Genomic DNA, 23,513 nt, shown 5'->3' with positions numbered 1-23,513 from the left:
AAGTTTGTTACGATTTATGTAATAGCAGTCGTTGGAAGCTCGGTCGATTGTTGGCAGACGGAGCCAAGGAGCTTGCGTTGCAAGAGACCTGCCTATGTAGCGTTATAGTATTTTAAGGATTCATAGAACTTCTCTGCATAGAACTTGACTGCACCAGTTTTATGTTTCTCTTTTCGCGCAATACTGAAATTTTTGCAATAAGTACTTGAAAAAAGCACGATGTATACAATACAAATAGTGGAAGCAATCAGAAAAATCGTATTGTTATAAGAACCACTTCAATAAAATAATAAGTGTAAGTCTAATTTCACGAAGTTAAACGAGTAAAAGAATTTTCTCAATTTCTTATGGTGTAACACTGTTTTTAACGATAATTCGGTGACTTCGTAATGCATTGTTAACCCGTTGATGAACGTAATTTATCTTATACGCGCATCACTGTCTTGTATATACGTTCCTGTACGGTAATTATATTTTTAATGATTATCTCGTTACATTCTCATGGCTGAGAGAGAATCAACTTAAATACCAACAATCATTGAAACAAGATGGTTACGTTTAGCAAATGAGAACAAATTGTAATGAGACGCCTGTTAGAGAAAACTACGGTTTTATTTAAATATTTATAGAAGCACGGTGGAGGTTTCCTGTGCGGCAAGCGCCTGTCTCTTCGCGGTCCCGACCTACCTTCAGGTTTCGTTTTCGCCGCGCGGAACGAAGAGTAAACGCTAAAAGTGGCCGTAGGAAAAATTCACTAGAAAATTCAGTTCGCTCTCTACGCTCGTTGCGTGTTTGCGGCATGTTTTCATTGTGTCAAACCGCGAGAGAGAACGTTGACTTCGTGAACGCGCATAGTGCAAATGCACATGTTGCCGTACATTCTTCTTCTAAATTCTCGAGAAACATAATTCGGTATTTTACGCGCGCGCAATGTTACCGGTATATGAAAACGTTAAAGAGCAAAAAGAAATCTCTCGTTTTTTTTAAACGCTCTACTTTTTTCTGCTCCTCTTTAAAAGCTGCGAACGGCCCTAGATTTTTCTGTCCCACCATTGTACGGCGCGAAAAATACGGTCACCCAATTTCCGGGGCCGTCGTGCGGTTTGCCCAGCCTGAAAGACACCACTGGGTATGGTGGTACCGGGCCGAACTCTTCGTAATTCAGCCGGGCCTTCGAACAAAGAATGGCCGGTACGTACATAGACGACAAGTCCCGCTGCTGCCGCTTGGAGCGGCGTCATCGTGAACATTGTACGAACATTGTACACTGTTCCCGGCGACGATACGAGCCAGCTGGCGCGTCGCGCTCGTATTTCATCGAAGCGGGGGCGGCCGCCGCCTTCTATCGACCGTTTAGTAAAGTGCCCTCGTGCGACCGTCCCGCGCCATCGCGATACGGTACGTGCCCCCTTTCGCCAAGAAACGTGGGTACGTAGGCGACAAGGGGATGAAAGGGGCAGGGGGCTCCTTCCAGAAGGAACGGGAGAGCTCTCCTATCCTATCCGCGCCCGGTCCCCAAAGCTGCGTTTATCATCCGACTGCTCGCACGCTGCCGATGCGGCTGTTCGCGGCCGACGATACCGCGCCCGGGCGAAATGGGGGTATATCGAACGATAAATAGAACAATCGTTAGCGGAGAAATACGAGAATAGTAGAATACGCTTCATAACGCGCCACGAAATACTTAGACGCGATAGTGAATTAAGCTATTTCGAGATTCTATGTGCAATCCGATTCGAAGATTTCGCTGCTTATGTGTAAAATGCATTAGTGTTTTTTGTATGAATATGTTTTCGATGATAATGATGATAAAATAAGAAATAAATATTATATAATGTATGTCGAATTTGTGTTTTGATTAATAATTGATTATTTTCATCGTTGTCATTTTATTAATATTATATATTTATCTTTTTGCATTTTTTAATGCATTGTTTGTGTTACATATTATTGATACTGAATTGCCTTTAAGCGTTACTACACATTAATTTTTATATTATCAGAAAATTGATATTAAACTTAAATATTTAATGTTTAAATTTAATATCAATTTATTTATTTAATTATTTATCTTGAAATTAAGTATTTAGAAAACTGATGTTAAACTTTCTGTGTAATTCGTTAATTAAATGCAAAATAATAAATATGATCTATTAAACATTGCGCAAAATATAATACAAACATAATAAAACATCAAACATTAAATATTACGTACACTTATTAAATATTACATATACTGTATTTTTTAATGCAATCGAATGCCACAAATCTCAAAATTTCTTTGGCATTATTTTACGTAAGAAAAACTGAATTATAAGGATGACATATTAAATCATAAATTAATAGACAAGTTTAAAAAAATTTTATAATATCCAAAATATACGTTTGATTACCTCTAACTGAAATATATAGGTATACTATGAGAGAGAAGTGCCTCTCTTTTTTTTTTATTTATGTCTGTATATTAAAAAATTATATCGTTAAATATTTCTCTTGGGTATTAGTTTATATATAATATTAGTTTACATAATATTGGTTTATACAATATTTAATTAGTTTATATAATATTTAACTCTGGAAAAATATAGTAAACTCAAACACAGATCTCAAATTCTATTTTAAAAATATTTGGGAAAGGGGAAAGAGCAAATTTCACAATGTATTTCAACACTATTTTTCTCTTACTATCTATTATTTCTATAAATATTAATTAATTTTTATTTTTTTTATAATAAATATCTTCTTTGTGTTTTCTTTTAATCTTTGTTTACGAGGTAAAAATAAAGAATATTCAAAAAAAATTAATAATTTGAAATTATCTGAAACTAAAAAATTGATCGAACAATATTATTATATATCGTTATGTTCTTAATTGCAGAAAATTTTATCGTATAGAAAACTTGATAAGAAGTGTAAAGAAAATAATATACTTATTACATTTAAAAAATTTTTAATTTTTCTTTTATAAAAACTTTACTTTTATCAAGCTTACTCTATCTTGTAAAATGTTTCTGTCATCTTATTTTATTTATTCTTGCGAGACTCTTTGCTCTATAAAATTTCAAACGAGTATATGTAATATATATCGCTTATATTTTATTTTATAAGATACGATCGATACAATGAGTTCTATTTTTGAGTTTTACGTGCACATGAGTGCATTTTCGTGTGCATAATAACAATTGTTTTTCATACATTCCAGAGTTACATATTGATTTTATATTCTAGCTCATTTATTTTAAGGATTCATGGATCTATGAGATCTTATATTTATCAGGAATACTCTTATATCATTTCTAAACACTGATTTTCATATTTCCAATAATTTTTTTATAGATCCATTATACTGTATAAAAAATAATTGACTCACCAATACGGCGTGCAACAGCGGAGTAAACTACGTTGCGAACTGTGTTGAACTATAACATAAAAAATATATCCAAATTATTACAACGCTCAAAATACCTATTTAAAAATAAGTGATTATTTTGCGTCTTAAATCTTTTATTTTTGCTTTTTGAATAGGTAATGAAATAATTAATCAGCTAATTCTTTGAAAATAATTGTTCTTAGGTAAAACTTTTTAATCAAATTCTTTTTTAAATTTTATAAATAAAAGTTTTTTTTCTAATTTTTGCTTTAAATATTCGAATAAACAATCTAAATTGATAGGAATAAATGATAAACACCACAAGTATGTAACATGAAAATAATATTTAAAAGATAAATTATATATTATTTACCCCATGGTTGCTCCGCTGTTGCCTGATGTTTTCTAGGCCTCCTCCTTCTCTCAGATTCCTTCGTTGCACTTACTCGAGTCAAATTACGATCGCACGCAAACTAATTATCAGACATTACGATTGCAATACAATTCGCACGGCACTCCCGCAGTATTAAATGACTGAATTAGACGCGAAAAACCGTCCGCGATTTAGTTATACACTCGTTCCTCTTTTTTTGTTACTAATGCGTTGAATTTTTTTTCTTCATTCTGTAACAGAAGAAATCTTTTTTAAATACAAATTTTAAAAAATTGAGTAAATAAAACACTAATTTTTATATAAATAGTATTATATAATAGTTTAAATAATTACAAATCTTAAACATGAAATATTTCACATATTTATCAATACTAAATATGCACGTTATAAATATTTTATTAAATTCCTTCCTATTAAAAAGTAAATCTCAAACTAAAGTCAAAGCTATTTTATAAGCATTATACATTAGAACACAACACTGTTATTTATATGTAAATACGCTATTATACAACATATATAATCTCACAAATAACTTAAATAACTTATAAATTATTCACCTCATAGTATTGCATAATCATCCCGTAAGATATAATTTCCATTTCTATATATCACATCAATTCAAAACAGATCGTGCGGAATATCTACCTCGATAAAAATAGCTATCGACACGTTTCCAAGTCATCTCAAGAATTATTTAATCACGCGAGCTAGCAATTGCTAAAGCTTCGTATAGGTAATAGTAATTAACATTCTTTGGAACTGGACTGGATCACGTTTCAAGAGATAATGCGAAAATACGCACGCATATAAGTTATCTATTCGGTGGAGCGTCGATGGGCGAGTCACAATGCGCTGACTTTGTGTAAGCACAATAAAGTGCCATACATGGCACCCGGTATACCGCAATAACAAATATCGAGGACGCTAATCGACTTTTTGCTAGGAAATATTTTAACGTATTGAAATAAATATTTCTTTACCTATATTTTAAACGACAAATATTTCAATATTTAGTTAAATTTTAATAAATGGATTGTTGTGTTGCGCGTTTTAACTCTAATAATTTAACAATTATTTTTGATCTAATAAATCTAATAATACAATATATCAATATATTACCATATAGCATTATTTAAAGTCAAGATTTTGATAAATTTGTTTCCTATGTTTTAAAATGTATTAAATATAATTTTATGTGGAAAAAAAAGTTATTCCTGAATCTAATTACATGTCATAATTTATTTAATTCTAGCACACAAATTCGGCGCGCAGCAAATAGTTTCGGAGGCATTTTATTAGCAACTGAAATCCAGCAAACATTAAACATTAATGGATCATCAGAATCTATAAGGGATAACGTTATAACTGTCTTGTAAGCGATAGATAATAAAAATTAATCTCCTAGCATCAATTATAAATGGTATAAATAAAGAACTGAACATATTAATATCAACAATATACATTATAAACTTCTCTGAAATTGAGAATATGCGGTAATCATTATTTTTACTTATATAATGATTATTTTTCATTAAATGGACAAAATGCGACCTAATGGGATTGTCAAGGAAGTAGCATCGAGAATACATTTTACATCTATATATCTACGAATTGATTTCTTTGTTAAGAGCTGATATTTCAGTTCAAGTAATGCGTAGTCCATTGTAAGTAAAATAAAATGTAGAAATTTATGCAAATATATTTATGTTACATACAAAAAAATTACATTACTACGATTAGTTACAATATTCTGTGCATAAAAAATAAATGTTTTATTTTTCTAAATTTAAACATCTTTCGACGATCCAACGGGAATTGTCATCATACTCATCATACATCATACATCATACATACGAACCGAGCCGCCTTCAATCAAGTTGGAACTGCAATTCACAGACAAAGTAAATAAATTCTTAAATTCTAACGAAATTATCCTACAACAAATGTGTGATGTAGGAATTTGTTTCTACCATATTTGTTTCGTGAACACAACATTTTTGAAGAGTTTTCTTTATAACAAATAAATTATTTTATATTATAGTTGTTAATGTCTTACCCTGTAAAAAAATTTGGTTAATTGTTAACGAGATAATTATGAATTTAGTTCTAGAATCTTTTCTAATTCTTTCTGAGTTTCAGCCAACATTTTTTCTTTATATTTCTTATAATTATTGATCGCTGTTCGACGCATGTCTGACCATTCGTACAAATATTGAAATATAGGACGTGCATGATTTAACGAACAATACTGAATGGCAAATTTCAAAGCTGGTTTAACTTTCTTAACCCATCGAACTTTAATGCACAATTGTAGCCAAAGACACCTGTAAAATACGGATGTTTTACACTAAACCAATGTAAATCAATCTGAATAAAGATGTGTAATTACCATATTTCACGATTTTTTTGTTTATTAATATTGTAATAATTTGAAATTAATTCCAGTTTCTCCTCGGTTAAGTCCGTATGAAAGAAATTTAAGTCGTTTAAGAATATTATGTACTCAATGTTAAAAACGGGCGGTTTATATATTTTCATAGCAGATAAATTATCGGGGTTGTTATCCCATTTGACACATGCTTCCGCTAACTCGAAAAAATTTGTTTCCCATGCGGTCTTTGCCGGCACATCAGGTAGAGGAGGGATATTATAGAACCATGTGTCCCATACAACATCATCTAACATCTGAAAACAACATTAAAGTTATTATTTTTAAATACTAGAAGTATGAATACTAGTTTGTATGTATAGAAGTGATGTTACCTTTTTTTTCTCAGGAAAGCATTGATACAAGTAGTTTTTCCACTCTTGAGTGTTTATACTTTTGAATTTAAATTCATTAAAGTAAGATTTTAAAAATGGTTCGAATACTGAGGGACCTCCTAACATATTCTCTAGATCACCTAAGAGCATACATCCGCTTCGTAAGGCACATATTCAGTGACTTTCTGAGGCGACAAATCCATCAAATTAGGTAATAAGCATTTTATTAGGCCATCATTTTTGGGATCTTCGAGCTATAATACAATTCCAGAAAATAATGCTGTATGAATGCAAGAATGTGTGTGTGTGTGTGTTTCTGTATACAATGTAAAATGTTATTATTTGGTGTAACATTATTTATTACTCAATTTCTTTGACCTAATCTTAGTCACGTAATCAAAGTTAATATCTTACCATATTTTTCAGGTTATTTAATCCTTCTCTTTCCAAAAAAGACTTCATGTCTTTGAGATAATCTAGTAGTTCGCTTTTAATTTTCCTGCTAATAAAAATGTTGAAACTCTTATTCAACCACAAATGCTCATAATTCGAACACGTAACTAAACTTTCTGTCCAGCTCTGTAAGATGTTTCGAGCAAGTGAAATAATGGAAGAACTATCTCCGCGAAAGAGAGTCGGCGAAATAAATGTCACGCATGGACATTCTATTTCGAAATGGGCAGCACTTGGTGGAAGCACGCATAAATCGTATCTACCTAGAGATATCATTTTAAATGTAATAACACATAAAAATAATAACAATAAATAAAAATTGCAAGATTGATTTGATAATCCACAAAGGTAAATTTATTATATGCACTTTTTGCTTCATAGAATTATTATCATTACTATCACCTCTCGGAATATTGCAGATTCCTCCTCAATCACCCTGCATATAAATTTAAATAGATTAATATCAACAAATTTTAGTTATTTTACCCCAAGAATAAGGTCCACACATTCTTTCGGCAATCTTCAATATATTTTCAATCGTGCTTTCAAACATATTAATATTACTGCCAAAAAATTTTTTTTCTACATATATATTCATTTTTGGACCAAGGTATTTTTTCTTTAGTGCGCCCACACAAATAACCACCACGTAAGATGGTACCGGATTTATTTGTTCGAATTTATATACGTTTCGTGCCGGACCTTCGCACATATCTTGCAGAAGTGCAGACATTATAACTTCATAATTTTTAGGTACTGTGATCTAAAAAAGTAAATATACGTCAATAAAAATTAAATTTTTATAAATAGAAATTTCTAAAAATAGATATTTTATTTTAGTTTAATTAAAACCGTTTCTAAAAAAATAGGCATATGTTTAAAAACATTTAATTTCTTTTTCACGTAATTATTTCATTTCTTCGAAAATTTTTATTATTATCAATAATATCAATAATCAATTGTATATCATCGTTTTTTTCATATGAATGACTAAATACGAAATACATACACATATGCCCTGTGTTAAATTCTTACCATAGCAGAGTACGTAAATTTGACAGACGGTGTATCCTGGCAGGGAAACCATGCTCTAGCATAAACTAGCTAAAAGAAATAGAAACTTTTACATAATCTATGTTAATGTAGAAAAGTATCTTTGTTTAGCCAGTTTACCTTGTTGTTAGACAGTAAAAAGGGATGTTCGTCATCGGCAGTTTGCTTAGGTGTTAGCCAATATAATGCAGGAGACTTTGGACTTGTTTCATATTCAATTTGAATTAGGCATCTGAAAAAGTATCGTATTATAGGTATATTCAATTCTTACATCAATAAGTTTTAGTAATTGCACTTTTCTTTAAATGTCTTATATTTACTCGGGCTCATTAGCAGTATCAACAATTGGTGGTAAGTCTATAATAAATGAAGTTCCCAAGGCACCACGATATTCATTATTATCAGGTACCTGATGGTGCTTATCATTATAATCTAAACGTGACTCAGTTTTAAAATTTGTTACACTTTTTATGTTAAGTTCGTAGTAATCTAAAATCTGATTGAAATAAAAATAAAAAATCAAGAATATATATTAATAACAAGTCAAAATTTTTGCCCAATGCTAAAGAAGATTTCTACTCACTACTTTCTGAGCTGAATGTTTCCTTTCTATAGTTAAAATCGCTTTTCCTTGAAGAACCTTTTGAGTAAAATTCACTTTCAATTCTAAATCGATATGGGTCACACGCGCAAGATCTAATAATTAGAAAGATACGGAAAATAACAAATATGTAAGTAATAAATAACGATATATAAATGTAATGCATAAGTACATAAAAAAAGGCATATTGTAATTAAAAAATGGCATATTGTAATTAAAATCATCATACAATTGCGTTATTATTATATTATTATAGTATTCGTAAAATGCAAAAAGATTTTAAACAATTGTGTGATGAATACAATATATTTTATACATTTAATCCTCGCCATGAGACCGTTTGACTTTGTCGCATTGTCCGGAGTATGACAAATTACAGACTCGAAAATAAGTGTGGCTATTTAGGATTAAGAAAACACTCAGTATCAATTAATTAAAACTGTGAAAGAATAATCTAATTTTGAAGACTGTAAATTACTAAAGAACTAAAGATATGTGCGGCAATTCGTCTTTCAAAGATATTACTGAATTCCACAAATATTCCGTGTTTCATTTTCTTTAAAAATAAGTAGATAAGTTAATTTTTTTATATTGTGCTTATGAAGCTATAATTAAAATAATTAACATACCTGGTTTCGCAGAAGAATATGGATCTTCGGTAGGGCCTGCGGTATCCATTTCAGAAGAGTCACGTTATAGCCTTTCCAAATGACTTGTGATAATAGATCTTTGTGTCTAAACTGATCTCACAAGAGCACGGTATTGTTTTTAACTTCTATCACTTTCTCTTGTTTGGAAACACACTCTGTTTATTAGAACGTCAAAGTGACTGTGAATCCTCGCGCATAAACATATTCGAATTAGATAAATTTGATATATCAAACTGTCATTTTGCGCGAATCGCTTTACTTTAATTAAGTAACAGATTTTTTTCGTTATAATCTTATGAGTTGTACTAAAAACATTGATATTATAACATTTATATATGTTCTTTATATTATTCAACAGAACTTCAACTTCAACAGAACTTCAACAGAACTTTTAAGAGATACACGTTTTTCACGACGTGAACATTTACGGGTCGACGCATTTCGCTTCGTCGTCCGATTGGTTGCCGATCGATGAAGTGGTCTTTCGCCGCGGAACTTTTTCGGACACGAGGTACCGTTTTCAGTTACGAAACCAATTTTGATAGCGCGGTTTTACAAGCCATGAAAACCGTTTCGTACCGAGCTTAGCCGACGCTATTTCACCTATTCTCGATGACCGTCGTGTTCGCCGACTGTTAGCCGCGCTGTGAAAGAACCGGGGAGCGTATATATCGCGCAAAATTCTTCTTACGTCTCCCAGAATCACGGCGACGACAACGACTCGTGCACATAAATTTTCCGATAAACGATCCGAAAACGCTGCCCGTGTTCCGCAATCTGCTCCGTCATTTCTCTTTCATCTCGTTCTTCTTTTCTATGTATGGGCGTACATGTGCATCGCACATGCTGCAAGATCGCATCGCGGACATAATCGGAGAAAAGATGATTAATTATCTACGAGGTGTCGTACACTCGATTAAAGACTCTGCGAGTCTGCAAAAATATAATCTGAAGCCAATTTTACTTAACGAAAATCCGAATTGATTTTTTTTTTAACATTAACATTAAAACGTTATCGTCTTTGTAATTAAGTACTTAAAAAATTATTAAATAAACATTTACTTGAAATGTAATTAAGCGCAATATTTTGTTGGCGCATTCGAAGTTTGATCAAATTTTTTATTTTAAACCATGTAGGGCATAAATATTTTAATACTCTTCCTTCTTTTTTGTTTTTAGATACTGCAGGATATCCGGAAATAATTAACGACATTATTTTGATATTTCCCGTGATATTTCATGATATTCGAAACTCGCATGCATATATACATCGGAATGTAAGACTTCGCTCGAGAAAGAAATAGAAATTTTGAATTTGCAGAGTTCGTTGTTTTCTTGTTAAAAGGTGGATGGGAAATGGGCATTTTATCGATCCTGACTGACCAGCTATATTGTCCAGACTATTTACTCGCTCTGGTGTAACGCCTTATACTGGGTGGTATATTTCTCTACAATACAGCTTACTGCCTACTGCTCAATTCGTCCTCTTTATTCGTCCACAGCTTACAGCGGAATAGGTGGTGTGGTTCGAGGGTTCATCACGACCGTTTAATGGAAATAATCCCTCACAAGAACAGTGAGGAGACGTACATCTAAACTTTTCCGTCTACTATCCCGAGTTGTTTCAATGACCGCGTTTCAGTGTGGTAGATTGTCGGTGTGAACTATCAACAACGTGGTGACTCGATATGTGCACAGTCAGGAGAAAGGTGTAGTAGGCTAAGATTGAGTACGTCTCTGGGTCAAAGTATTGAAGCCTGGATGAGCAGTGCGAAGTACACTCGTGGAAGTAAAGTGTCACGTCGGAGAGCAGTTGCTTCACGTTAAATAGAGCCAGCGGTCATTGTGCAGGAGGTTATGATCATATTCGAAGCAGTGTAAAAAAGGACATGCCAAACTGTAAGTGTAATTGTATCATAAGTTTGAATAAAGATTGTTTATACTTCGGAGAGTTCATAATAGAATGGGATACATTACGTACTATGCCACAGATTAAAATACTAGCTACACTTCCGGCGAGTAACAGCTGAACCAACACCGTTAGATCATCTTCGGTTTCGCATCTGTCGCTCGGCGTGACTGTACTTTCTATTTAATGTGAAATTTCTAAAACGGTTCGTAAATAAACGCGTGCAAGGCATGCGATATTCCTGTGTATGTTACACGCTGCGGTGGTTCGGCTGTGACGAGCTAATAAACAAGCGCCGCGTAAACGCGAATGCCTACTCACTTACTGTTCGCCAAGGAAAGTGCAGCAATCTTACTGGGTAGGGTGTAACTAGTACATGTCATCGTACTTCCTCTTAATTCTGTCAATAGCTCAACAGACACTTTTAATCGCCCCCAGCAGTAAACAGTCGCTCCTCTACGTCAGTAAGAATGACACAACTTTTCATCTAAGACAACGCCGTATTCAGCAGTGCCGCTCGTTTACTATTGGCCAGTGCGGCACGTTTTGCTGATATACACACCTCTCTGTCGTCCACAGTAAATCTTGAAACATATAATACCCGTTAAGTCTACCGGATAACGTATCCAATTACGCTGCGAACCTATATCTTAAACCCGTGCGCGTTTATATACTGGGATGTAATGGCATTTAGTCTCAGAAGCTGTTTGTGAGCTCGTCAAGCGTGATAGACGGGCTTTTCATGTGTTCGTGTCAATATCCCAATCGCTGCGCCAGGTCCGCGGCGCCGGCTGACAGAATCTAAAGCACAAGACCGCCTTGTCACCCGTTATCGAACGCGTAGACTCGAGTGTCAAATGACACGTCTGCTCACTAGCTAGTGACAAAGAATGCTCTACGCGATTTAAATCTAGACACCCTCATTCCGAATTGGATTTAATGTCTGACAAACACGACTGACGAAGACAAAACAGTTTTAATCTTGCAACGAACATACAATCACGACATCTTAGCAATATACTTAGATCATATACTCTCCGTCTGTCCTTAACATAAACAAATAACATAAATTCGTTCATCCTCTTCGTGTGAAATCAGCATAAATCTTGTTCGTGTGCGTTTGCTGTAGCAGTCCGACGCCCGCATGGGCGCGCTGATTATCCTGTGGGGGTGCGACAATGCAAGTGACATACGCATAGTTTGTAACACGTCCTCATTCCACGCGTGTGCGTCTGGTCGTGGGATTTTTGGTACTTGTAAACGTGCAGCGTGCCAATTTTCTGCCGTCCCCGCTTGAATATCTCGCACAGACGGTAGGCCTTCGTTGCATAGTCATCTGTTCATTTACATTGCGTTTCGCAACATTCTGAATTCGAGAAACCTACGACTAAAAAGCGCTGTAACTTTGGGGCTGCGACAATCTGCAACTTTCTGCCGCATAGTCTGAGCGATGTAAGGCATAAGACGTGGAATCCCAACGTGGTCGTGCCCGGGTGCCTGTATCTCGTACATCATATCCGGAGCATTTTGCTGTGAACGTACGCGTAATACACACGGCGGCCTCGGCGTTACAATGCCGTGGTTCGATCCGTTGCACAGGCTACTTAAAGATTATATGTGCGATGGTGAGCAGGTGTTACTACGGTGCTATCGGTCGTCAAGCCAGGTGTGGGCATCATGGTCATGGCATTGACCGGATCGTGCATGACCCCGAACTGCACTTGAAATCCCGCTGTGATACCGAAGCGCCGGCTCATTTTCCTTAGATCACTAAACCCCGGGGACTCACTCACCGTTCTGGCATCGCCTCCCTCCGTATCCTCGGCCTCTTCTTAGTCATCGCGCACTCGGGTTTTCTCGGTCTTTCTTCAAATCCCTTCTTCATTGGGTCTCGCTCGTCCCTTGAGCACGACGCGGATACTACTACTGTGTATCGAGGTGACCAACGTCGCCATGTGCCGAGCTCAACACGAATTCCTAATTCTATGCGTCTAATGTCACACCCTCGAGGGGGTCATCAAGCACACCGCGTGCATCCTTCTCTTGTACTGATAATACACAATATTATGTACACAGACTCGAGTAATCTTTGTGTATATGTCAGATTGTGACGACTGTATAAAACGAGCGGTTCTAGTCGTTAGTCTCGTCCCCCGTCGGTACGTGTTACCATATCGTACGAGTCCGACTCGAATGTAGTACATTAAGATACCTGACTAACATTTTAGTGTAAAGTGGAATAGCTGCGCATGAGTGAATCAGCGAATATACAGGACAGACACAGACCCAAAATGGGGCAACAGGGCGATCTTTTTGATAGAGATGGATATGGTAATTTTCCAACGCTATCACTGCGGTCTCGAAAATTAACAACGTGTCTCACTATTCTAATCATTGCGTACGTACTGGCGGTACAAGTCGGATGGTAGGTATTAAGGGTCTGTAGAAACATGGCATCTTTCAATGGCAGACGTCTAAGAGGCACCATGTCGTAGCTCAGAGTAGCTACAATCGCGAAAAATCGCCCTCTAAGGGTTATCTCCTCGTATGTGATAGTTTATATAATGTGAGTTTACAATTGAGCAGTGGTGCGACGGTTTGGAGTACGGATTGTACAGTAGAATGCAATGTATGATTTGCCACTTGTCGAATGAATATAGTGGTATTTTTAATATAACTGCAGTATCTATTTGTAAGTACAAACTTAATTGTTCAGCCGAGTAAGAATCGCGATAAGGCGCGAGATTCAGCAAGACTAGGTGAGAGAGTTCTAAATTGCACGTGCCACTGTCACATAAAGTGACACTACATTTAAATAATCGATAATTTAACCAGTGCAATTCAACGGATCGACCAATTAGTCTCAACTAAGCACGGAGGCAATTGCATAAAAAACAAAGAAATAAAGGGATTAACATTATTAAACAAAAAAAATAAACTGATTATTACGCTAACAATGTAAATAAGCATTTAGTCTATTTGTCATAAATACCAAACTAGCATGTCACAAAACTCAACGTTTGCCATCTTCGGATATTCAGTGAGTAGATAATCGCATAAAACGTTTTTTTATGTTTTCAATTGTAAAATTAAATTAACAATAATGAAATATTCATAACGCACTTTTAATTTTCTTTAATTTTGTTACAAACTTCGTACGGGATGGAAACCGAATTTTATTAAATGCGTGAAATCCGGCTTGCTACCGCGTAAAAAAGAGACTTGAGAGAAAACAGTGGATTGAATTACTGACTCGTTTCTCTCGATATCACAGAAATCTTACGCGTAAATCGATCTGGTTCTATTGATATTCCAAATAATCACGTATCTTCAATAAAATTCCATAGTAGGTTCGTGATTGAAATGCATTATTTAAAACACTACTGCTTTTTATTCACCAAAAATAGATATTTATTTAAAATTATTTATTTAGTAGTAATTTAATTAAGTACATATTTTTTTTTGTTATAGAAACTTTATAACACAAACTGTTGATAACTCGAAATACTGAAATAATATCAACATTTTTTTTAAATTATACTTGGTAGTGTATTATTTATATAAAATTCGCAAATTTTTACATATTTTATATATGGCGCACAAGCGTCACATATCATATTTAACAAAAGTTTTCTGGAGAACTCGTAAAAATACCTAAACTGAAATTTTCATATTTTTATGACGCAAAATTTTGACCTTGTCTGCTTATTTATATAATACAGTTTAGAGAGAGAAATAAAATTGATATTATAAAATTAAAGTTTGAAATAAAAGTCATGTTGCGATTTTAAATAAGTCACGCTTCTTTAATTATGTTCGTTACGAGGCAATTCACGGATTGGCTGGTCGATCCTATCGTTTGTTCACGTCGAACACCACTTTCTCCACCTTCCCTGTTTTCCCCAACTTACGAAGAGCCAAAGAAAGAGCGGGCCGCCGTACCATTAAATTAAATAGCAGCGTCCCGCGGGAATTTCATGACGAGTCAAACCGGAACTCGCGCTTTCCTTTAGAGATAAAGGTATAAAAAAAAGAGAGAGAGAGAAAGAGAGAAAGAACGTCGAAAGGACTCGCCGTTCTTCAACGTGGCCACTGGGGGCCGATAAACCCGCCGCCACCCGTTCGATTTCGCGTAAAAGGGATGGAGAGCTTTATCGGTCTATCAGGTTACCCGCATCCACGCGACTTAGAATCCAATTGCCGTTAAGTGCGGGTGCGATTTATCGCGAAACAAACGGGCGATGCTTCTTTAGGCGCACGCTAACACCGCGCGGATACCGCGGTAAGTAAAGACAAGGGATGTCGTTTACAAAAAAAGTCCGTCGGAAGTTTCTCTAAATTGACTTCACGTAATGAAAACATCGTTTATCTTTTCTCAGCGAAATATATAAAACATGAAAAAGTAGAGAGAGAGAGAGAGAGAGAGAGAGAGAGAGAGAGAGGCACAGAGCGAATAGGAAGATAAAAAAGTATATAAAATGTGAATATATGTAGAGTATAAAAGATGCATCTCTCCATCGAAATCTTGAAGGAAACTTTACTAAATTACGAGAAAAGTTTAATAGTAAATTTCAATTTTTTATTTCTCAGTTTTAAAAATGCAATTTTTTTTTTAATTTACAAACGCTACGAGGCTACGTTATACGGGCTACGTATTTCAGTTTACAGACAGCTGTATATTTTGATAAAAGTAGGGAAAAAGAACAGCGTACTGACGCACGTCGGGTTCATGTATCTCGTGCGATATAAAAATGTATGATGCGCATATTGCACCGCGCGCCATATTGTACCAGTCTCCATTTCCACGACTTGTATGAAAACAAGCGAAGTAGATAATAGTCGTGGCATAAGATTTTCTTTCGCGAAACTTAGACTCTTTCAGGTTCCGCCTTTTGAACGCTACTCGCTCGCGGTATGTATGCAATCCGCGAATATATAGCCAGCGTTCGCATTGTTGCCACTTTCCGTTTGAACTTCCCGGAAATTTTATAAACGAGTTCAGATATACGTTAAATTTTTCTGTCTAATACACATGCACGTGCACATATGTTCGTGTTGGTGTGTCATAAAAAAATTCGCGCGTGAATTACAATAGAATGGGAAACGAGCCCCGTTACGGTTATTTAATTAATTTAATTAAATAGATGAAAATCTGACATTATTGTAACAACGTTTTTATCATTATACAATTGTGTTATTAGCGGTAATGGAATTTCGCTATTTCCATTTTCTAATTAAATGACAAATCTGTTGTTGTCTACTTCATCAAAGGCGCATTGAGTAACAACCGAAAGACAGATTCCGTCTGTATTGGACAGCCCTGATGTACACAACGCGTCATCGACTATCGATTAGTCAAGAGAAATAAGCGTACATACATTGCAGTGACGTGAGTACAGATCCTATTAATTCGAACTAATGGCTGTAAAACGAAGCACGACGTATAAATCGTAGCGCGACATTTCCGCGTAAGATCGAAGCGAATTTATATATACGAGCGTTCGCCATACGCGCCCATTCCTTTCGACAGAGAGATTTGCAATCGGATATTTTTACTACGTTATTAATTAAATTTCTCTCAGTGCAAAATTGCATTTTATTCGCGAAAATTTTTACACGCCAACGTACACGTTGTATAAAAACTGACAAACTTTTATGTTGTAAAACAAGAGAAACAAAAATTGAATATATAGATAATATAACTTATAAATGTAAATAAAATATAAATACACTGTATAATTTATGAAAAAGAGAATTAAATTTTGTATTATTACTATTATTGTGTTAAGGCAGAATAATTGTATTCAAAAACATTTTATAATATTTAATTACACTACGAGAATAGAGAGACACGCGTATATTTTTCTCGATGCCTCCTGATTTAATTAATTATAATTTTTAATCACTTTGCGTCTATCAAAATGTATTAGCTCCGAAAAGCTATCGTGTTCGCGCTCGCATACACGCCCACGAGTGTGGAAACGTGCGCGATTCGCGTATCTATACGATTCGAAATGTATATACTGCAAAGGCGGGACGTTGGTCTGTCGAGATTAGGAAGTTTCGGAGTAATCTCTGGACGCGAGCGCACGGCTCGAAGGATCGACCGACCGGTCGGGCAGGGCGATTACGGGCGCAAACGCGCGCAATCGGAAGCTGTAACGATCATTAGCCTATAAATCCCGGTCGAATCCACTTACGAGGAAGGGCGCGTTCGTGCATAAAGGCGAGGATAAATTCCTCGACTCGAGTCGAGATACTCACTCGAGGGATTTCGTGAAATATTCGCGACTATATATAAGCCGGTCCCTGCGTTTTCTCTCTCCCCCCCCCCTCGCCTCTCCCACCCCCGTATATTCCGGTCCCGCGTGTAATTAGAACAATCCTTCGACTTTCGCGCGCCTCCTCGCCCCTGGAAAATGCGTCGCGCTCCCGGGGAAGATAAGAACCGAGACGGATGCGGCTACGAAGGTAACCGGATAAGAAAAACGCGAATGAAAGACGGAACAGGGACAAAGCGGCTAAATAAGCATTTGGCGCATAATTGACACCATCTTCCTGTAGCTCCCCCCTTTGCAACAGCAATGTTATCAGAGGACGGTGTCTCCATTTGTCTCCTCTTCCCCTTTGGCATCTTTATTCAACGTCGCGCATTGTTCCCCCGATTGCTATTTTATACAACATATTTCAAGCGATTCAAACGAGTCAAAATGGATGTTGGAAAGTACAGTTCCCTTTGAATGATTTTATTAAGGCCTTTAATATTCTGTTTAGTGACATTCAATTGTTACATTAAAGCATGCACACGGCGTACAATATAGATGAGAGGTTTCGTGCATTAATATTAGCGCGCTTTGAACGCTATAGCGTTTCTATGTACGCAATATTTCTATAAAATTTGTTCAATGTTTTATGATACTTTACATTATCCGATTTTGCAGCATTGTAATTTTATAACCTCGGTTTTATACAACAGAAGTATCCAAAATCCACTGCAAAATAAAAGAAGGTTGACAATGCGATTTTCCCAATTGCGGCCATATAGCTCAATATTATTGTTATACACGGTACAAATTCAGTATAGTGCCTTGTTGGCAATATTGCAATCTATATATGTTGTGAACGCAGCTGGCTATAATATCGTATCGGGTTTTATGCAAGAGTTCAAGTTCTGCTTTACGTGTTAAAGTTTTACAACTCGATTTACGCGTTCCTGCGCTATATATTTCGATCGTAATTCGTAAACGGGGCGTAATTACATTTTAACGTGCGGGTGCCTATCTGTTTGGAGAGCGCTTAGATGCCAAAACCGGATCTATAAGAAGATCACTTATGACAAACGACCGAGAATCTCTGGAATTCTGGTCCGCAATCTCCGTGACGGCGATCTTTTCAAGAATGGCGCGCGATTTGCGCCGAAGGTGAGATAAACGGTTGCAAATTATCGGCGCCAATAATAGTCATCCGGCATTTATCAATAAATGTCACGCTCATTTCTCTTAACGCTGATATTAACGCGAGTAGATATTTTTGATTATAAATTACGGCTCCCACGAAATATTAGCGTTTACACTGGTAATTTTCCAAGACCGGTTTATATTGAAGATAACGCGGTGAGGCGTTAAACATCGCGTTTACACCAACATTCTAATTTGAATTTAATTTGATTCTCCTTATTAAGGTAATAGCATTAAATATTCCGTGTGTAATCGCGTGAGTATCGAAAATTAAAAACTTGCGATACCGATCTAGTATGCAATTTGTAGAGAATTTGATGAAGAAACATTTCGTGATTATATGCAATAAAAAATTTTTTAGATTCTTCTCACTGTCAGAAAGAGAAGAATACAAAAATATAAATACAACAATAAAAAAAAAATGTAAGCACATAATATAACGCAAAGATATTTTAAACCTTCGTATAATTGTCTTTTAATTATAATAATTAAAATTTTGACACTGATTTCTTGTATAAAAACTTAAGAAGGTAAAATATATCGCATGTATGTATAGACTTAATTAAGTAAAGTTAAGAATAAATTATCGCCTTTTATTGTGTGAGAATCGTCAATAGATCATCAGTCTTTATAATAATTAATATTTAAATTATCGCCTTTCAAAAGCACCCTAAGAAAGCGCCGAGATTCACGTATCGAAAATACATACATACGGAGACACAGCAGCCAGGGCGTTTAAATGTTGAAAGCGGTATCGAGAGCAATATTTCTCCCGTAGAACAATACGATACGGAGAAGGAGAGAGAGAGGCAACTGCCACGACAATGTTCGCAGTTACCGCCGTCAGGAAACGCACGCGTAACGACCATTACCTACTACGTTTACTCTGGTGGATGCATCCACTGCGCGCTTTATATCGGCGCCGCGATGCATCGTAGCGCAACACTCACCGTCCAAAGACGAACGCGACCCTTTCGAATGCGCCCAGGGGGATATCGAAGTGGGAAAATTTATCTCGGATCGGTAATGGGTCCCGATCGGTGCGCATATAGCGCCGACCGGCGCGCTCTATGTCGGGTTTCGCGGTGACGAAGTAGCTTCCGGGATAGGAGCGTATAGTAGTTGCTCCTCCCCGTCGCGTGCGTCCCCCGGAGGATTTCCGAGCGGCTGCCAATATAAACTCGAGAAGACAGACGGAGTAGCGCGCGGCCGGATAACCAGCATCAGCGCCCTATTCCCTCTCCTCGTTGTCGACGTCGCCCGCGTTGTCGTTCGGCCGCGTAAAGTGTCTCTTACTCGAACCGTGGCTGTGCCGTAAAAATGGAACCGCTCGCGCGTAAATGTATTTGGTCTTCGATCGAGGGTCTCTTCCTTTATACAAACGACCGCGTTGTTCGAACGAATTCCTCAGGAGGAGAGAGCAAGCAGCGTTTCTGTCATCTCGCAAGGAACGTTGAAATTTTTCATGCCGGAGAGAAATCGTCTATAGTAGAATAACACATCGAATATCTCTATTTCATTGATTTTTTTACCAATTAAATTTCTGTCAGTTATTGTTACTGATTAAATGTACAAGCAATTTTCCGGCATTAAATTCAATTTTCGACAATTTAATTACTATTAATTACTTACTGGTTTTTCATTCATATAACTTTTATAATCAATATGCCGCGCATAATACATTTTTTAAAATATATTTATGTTATATACATATATATAATTTTGCAAAAGTTTGGCCGCTTTTGTGTTCGGGTTTTCCCGAAAATGAAACAAAGTGCGCGGCACCGAGTCAATGTTATTAACGGAAAAAATAAAGTTCTATTGGAATAGCGCGGTAGTTTCATAATGCAGATTTTATTTATCCGGGGGTATTTTACACGAAGTACACGCGCGTTGCATTCAGCTGTGTCAATAGCGAATTGATACATTGTCGACCGATTGAATGCGAATGCCTGAATGGATGCACAAGTAACCCTCGATAACATACAACGGCTTTTCATTTTGTAATAGGATCGCAAATAATGAAAGGGAAAAAAAATTATTTCGTCAACGACGAAAATAGGGGTTAATAGAATAATCATTAAGTTCAAATTAGTGCATCAATCGCGTAACTGTCGACCATCTTCTCACTTACCATTTTTCATCGTTTCGAGCTTTACTCTATCAAATTTCATCGAGTATAGTATTTACTATGCGACTAAAATTTAGACACACAAATTTAGAACCACAATTTAGACGAACCTGCTGCGTTTTTACTTTCTACCGTTTCAATTTTTTTAGGGGGATAAATATTACACGATATATCCCAGATATTAAAACGTTTGTTTTACGAAATTAATGAAACAAATGTCTATTTTTTTTTTATTATCTATCTTATCTCACGTACAGATTCTACATGCACTTTCCACAGTAGTTATGTCCTATGTGCGAGTTATTGCGCCTAAGTGGAAGGAATTCGATCAGGTTAAATGCGATTACGCATTTACGTATATAGAGCCACATCCCCTCGTATATAATTATTGCGCCGACGAGCACACGGTTTTCTGTATGCGCTTAATAGAATTCGGCAATAAATCGGGCGCGTACGCCATTCTGACATTAAATTAACTCGTGGATGTGGAGAGAGAGAGATTGGCGCGCGAAAACCGAGTGCTATAAAACAAGAGCGAACGGCGGATCGTCCGAAATCAGCAGATTGCGTCGTTTATCACCCACTGTCCGAAAATCTATGTATACGATATGCGCAATTTATTCGGAACGACCATTTAACGGTACGCAGCGCATGCAGTTTCGATTTTAAATACCATCTACGGCATACTTAACCGAACGCAACCGCGCATAACGACGTAATTACTGCGACCTCGTCAGGATACAAAAAGACGAGGGCAAAAAAATTTCAATGCGGGGTTAAATAATTTAAAGTAATTTGTTCGGGATGTACGTACGGGATTACGTGTCGCACAACCACGGCACAATTACTTTAACTTTTTATATTTTGGAGATTAATTAAAAGTCGAAAATACTGATACGGAATTATAGTTGTAAGAGATCAAGCTAACGATGTCGGGTATATATTTTTAATACAAGTTGTTATAAATAATATATGAATTTATATGAATTGATATTTGAGTGAAGTATTTTAATATTAATTAGTTTCAATGGAAAGGCTATGAAAGACTGTCGCGTTATATTGATGAAATATGTATAATTAAAAATCTTGGAAGAGAACACAGACTTCAAATTTTATTTTTTTAATGTCAGAAGAGAAAAGAGAGGGAAAAAATAACACACCTAAATATTAACGAGTTTTTCCTACTAATTATGATATAGATAATAATTTATTTTTATATTTCACATATAAACGTACGTACCATATATAAATCTTCTTCCATGTATGATCTTCATGAGATATGAACATCATAAAGGAATTTTATCCTTTACATGCTAAAATATGTCGATATTTTATTTACAATTTTATTTCTCTTTTTTCTTATTTTTACTATTTTTCTAAGCAATTACAAATTCAATCAATTGTATTATACTCGATACCAAAGTTGCGCCAATAACGTTAATATATTCTTTATGATGTTCTCTCAATTGCGTTTCCTGAAAATCTTATTCAGAATGCTTTCCAAAAAATAAATTAAAGAAGATAATATTTTTACTAAATTTGGAGACAATTCTCTTTTACAAAAATTACATTATTATTGCTAATCAGTTTTTAGCAAGTTTATGTAGCAGTAAAATTTCAAATAATTCATGTATCTTGGAATTATATTATTATTGCATAATTTACGATGTGATATACATTCCAGGATTAAATATTTATATTAATCTGCCTTTCCATTTGTAAAAAAAGAGCAGTGGATCTGATATTACAATTATATATTCATAATTTTAATTTTTTAAATATGACTATGAGCATAAAAGTAATGAGCTCAAACATCAAATAGTTTAAAAGAATAAATATTACGGAAAATTTATATATGCATATTGTATTTTATTGCTGCGTCTGTTACAATTGCAAATTTAAATTTTATATGTTAATAATAATAAAAGAAAAGGCTTTTAACTTTTCCATTATTTCCTGATATTTCCTGTTTCTACACATTATGTACATATGATATAATATGTAATTTTTATTACAAATCCATTTTGCACTGCAACGATTCAGATAAGAAATAATTTAGTACTCACCGAAACGATGTGTATAAGCAGCAGTATAGGATTACAGCACGAAACCATTGACTCGTAGAATGTCTCGATCTATAAAATACAAATATATCTAAATTATAGCAACACTTAAAACGAATATTTCAAAATATGATTATTGCGCGGACGATATATATTATATATAATATATGCCTAACAAGATATATTTATATTATATTTTTGTAATAACTTTACTTAATTTTTGTAATAAATAAATGATAAATTGCGTGCCTCTTCGTTACTTTTGCTGATTCGAAAGATATTCACTCGCAAGAACACGGTTAGTTATCGCGCGCGCGCTAATTACCAGTGGATACATGATGACGCTGTGGCACTTTACACGGCGTTCTCTCGGTGTTAATCGCACGTGATGTTAATGCACTTTACTACGCATCGAGACAGAAGAACGACGCGAAAAGACACGATCATCCTACAAAGATACGAATTAATCGCTTAACTCTTGCGACGTCTCGTCAGTTAGTGAAGCGAGGGAATTCGGAGCGGAGGTATAATATAGGACTCTGGCGAATCACCGAATTTACGTTAATAGACAGCCGTGTCGCTGTCGCGAGCGTGGACATGCTCGCGAGTCGTTATAATTAATCGTTGGAATCAATAGTACGCGGGTCGATAATTGCTAAGCGTTTGCGG

The 23,513-nt window shown here is 35.5% G+C and overlaps 1 protein-coding gene and 1 long non-coding RNA gene across 4 annotated transcripts in view; one reads left to right on the top strand and one right to left on the bottom strand.

The window, feature by feature from the left end:
- The window catches only part of Sns (sticks and stones), a 276,474-nt gene that overhangs the window by 223,508 nt on the left and 29,453 nt on the right, over nt 1-23,513 (top strand). The gene's annotated exons all lie outside the window — the stretch shown is intronic.
- LOC139815793 (uncharacterized) lies at nt 5,369-6,445 on the bottom strand. The gene is made up of 3 exons (XR_011732823.1): nt 6,154-6,445; nt 5,703-6,088; nt 5,369-5,647 (listed from the first exon to the last, which is right to left on the bottom strand). It is a non-coding gene; the product is annotated as an uncharacterized lncRNA (long non-coding RNA).

This window comes from Temnothorax longispinosus, chromosome 7 (genome assembly GCF_030848805.1).
Source record: "Temnothorax longispinosus isolate EJ_2023e chromosome 7, Tlon_JGU_v1, whole genome shotgun sequence".
Classification (NCBI taxonomy): Eukaryota; Metazoa; Arthropoda; class Insecta; order Hymenoptera; family Formicidae; genus Temnothorax; species Temnothorax longispinosus.
Note: the sequence above shows the minus strand (reverse complement) of the source record. Positions and strands in the feature narration are given on the sequence as shown.